This window comes from Elephantulus edwardii, unplaced genomic scaffold, assembly GCF_000299155.1.
Source record: "Elephantulus edwardii isolate Elephantulus edwardi_28Jun2011 unplaced genomic scaffold, EleEdw1.0 scaffold00067, whole genome shotgun sequence".
Taxonomy (NCBI): Eukaryota; Metazoa; Chordata; class Mammalia; order Macroscelidea; family Macroscelididae; genus Elephantulus; species Elephantulus edwardii.
The window spans coordinates 2,826,748-2,829,718 of record NW_006399817.1 but is presented as its reverse complement, the minus strand read 5'-3'; positions in this window follow the sequence as shown (position 1 = coordinate 2,829,718).

The window sequence follows — 2,971 nt, the reverse complement described above, 5'->3', positions numbered from 1 at the left end:
ATCTGACTAAGGCCATAGTCTTTCCAATCATTTCCTATGCACCTGAGAGCTGGACAATGAATAAGGTAACAGAAAAAGAATATTCCATGGATGAAAAGGAGAACAAACAGATATGTCTTGGAGAGGGTGTAGCCAGAGTACTCTTTGGAGGCAAGAATGATGTGGCTTTGCCTCAGATACTTTGAGCATGTTGCTACGAGGTGCTATTCCTTAGAAAGGGACATGATGCTAGGAAGGGTGGAAGATTGGTGAAGGAAAGGAAGACCCTCAACCAGGTGGATGAATGCAGTGACTACCACAATGGGCTCTTGTGCGTCAGCAAGTATGAGGATGCCACTTGAATAGAACAGGGGTTAGATCTTTTGTTCACAGGGTCACTATGAGTCAAACTCAACTCCATGGCACCCAACAACAACAACAACAAAAACAACAATGTGTTTATATATTATGTTTAAAGGTGGACTGAGAAGGTAAAACCACAGAGAGAAAAACTACTGATATTTTTAACAGATAATATTAGACTTCAAAGTAAGGATATTATTTTTAAATACAGATAGTTTTATTAAATATAATTTCCATAATTAATAAAATTTGTTCTAAGATCTGGGAATTTTTTTTCTTTCTGAAGATTAGCCAAGTACAAAGAAGAATATTTTTGGTTTTGGTTTTGACTGTCAAAACAGATAAAGAAGAGAATGAATCTACTTCAGTGATCCCATTCTAACCAAAATATGCCCATTACCATTCATTTGATTCTGCCAGTCACCCTGCTGGCAGAGAAGAACTGCCCATAGAGTTTCCAGTGCTAGAAATCTTCATGATAGCAGGCTTTCTCACCTTTCTCCTACAAAGCCATTGGTGGATTCCAACTACAGAGATTGTGATTAACAGCTGAGTTACTACATTACCAGGTAACACACATCAGTTTATTCCTGCTGGCATGCTTTTATATCTCTGTATATCACTGGAAAAACTGAAATAACAATAATTCATTGGAGTAGAGAATGTTCATATACGTGTATATGAGGTTTGCCAGCAGCCTCAGCTTTTCACTCTTTCTTGGAAATCACATTTCTTTAATCAACTCTTTCTTTTACCTGAGTTGAAGGGTTTAAAAAAGTTGTGTTGTCTCTCTCTCTCTCTCTTTCTCTCTCTCTCTCTCTCTTTCTCTCTCTCTCTCTCTCTTTCTCTCTCTCTCTCTCTCTTTCTCTCTCTCATCTTTGTATAGTTTTTCAGTGGAGGCAAAATATCTGGGAGTTCTGGTAGCACTGCAGTCCTGAAGTAATGAGGATCGAATTCACCAGCTGCGCTGTGGGAGAAGGAAAAACTATCTCCCTGCAATTTACTGCCTCTGAAAATCTACTGAAGGGTCAATTGTGGATTGGTTCCAATGCAATGATAACAACAACAACAAGTTGAGGAAAGTTTGCCTTGGACCTTGGATCAAATGAAGTCCTGAAAGGGAGAAAGCATAAATCTTATTAAAAATAGAAATACATTTTAGACCTAGAAAAAAACCCTTAAGATAATAAAATACAAAGTTAATCCTCAAGGAATTCCTTATATTTCTGTCTTATCCATTTTGTTTTCATTTTATGCTATAATAGGTCTATGGAAGAGGGTTATATTGAACATGCGTCTTAGTCTTAAAGTCTTGAGCACTGAATTTCAGAAGCATAACAATCAGAAAAATTTAATTACTTCCTAATTTGATTCTAGGCAGTTTTGAAGGTCTACAGATAACTTTCAAGTTTGTCCGTTTTAGCAGACTGATTTGCTCTGTAAACTTTAACTCAAACTATCAAAATTAAAGAAAAAATGCAACCTAACCTTAATTAAAAATAAGACTACTATGAATAGTTGTGTCTTGTCTTTGTGATGGCCTAGCTTTTAACTTCTCTTTAGTTAAACATGTAGAAGTAGAATATTCAGATCTTTAAAAAATAAAAAACATTGGGAATTGTATACCAATGAAAGAATTTTTCTTTTGCTTTTCAAAGAGAAGAGAGAACCGGGGGGAAGGGTAGGCAGGGAGAAAAATGCAACAATGAATGAATGGAGATCCAAAATCTCTGTAAACATTCATTAAAATTAACAAAATAAAAAAATATTGCTGGTTTTTAAAAGAAGCTTCCAATATCTATCTCCCAGAGCAGTTGTTTTTATCCCACTAGCATATTGATTAGTAATTGGGTACATAAATTGTGGGTTTTCTATACCTGAAGAGTGTTAATCAATTAAAAATTAATTAACCTATGATATAGGAGCATCAATAAATTTTAACAATTAGGCTGAATGAATGAAGTCAGGAAAAAGGAGTGAAGTATAATAATTCCATTTATATAACATTATAGAATACGGAAACTAATTTATATAACAGCAATTAGCTCTATGGTTACCTAGGGATTTGAGCAGAGAGGATGAAGGGAGGAATTATAAAGGAATGCAAGAACACTCTTGAGAATAAATGTTTTGTTATCTTGACTGAAGCAGTGATACCTTAGGTATATAAAGAAATCAATTTGTTGTTACTAGATGCTGCCTACTTGAATATGACTAATAATGACTCTATGAATGACAGATATTGTCTTTTCTTGTGAAATCCTTATCATCTCTGACATGCTTGAGTCCATTGCCATAGTCCTTGTGTCAGTTCATCTCATTGAAGGTTGTCCTCTCTTTTGCTGTTCGCTCACCTTTCCAAGCATGTTGGTTTTTTCCAAGGAATAGCCCCTACCTAACAACATGCCCAAAGTAGGCTCATTGCCTCTAAGGAGCACTCTGGCTGCATTTTCTCTAAGACCTCTTTTGTTCTTTTGGGAGTTTATAGGATATTAAATACTCTCTTCCAACACCACAACTCAAAGGAATCAGTTCTTCTTCTGTCCTAATTCCTAGTTCTCAGATGCATAGCTGTTGTTGTTGTTATGTGCCATCGAGTCGCCTGCGACTCATAGCGACCCTATGTACA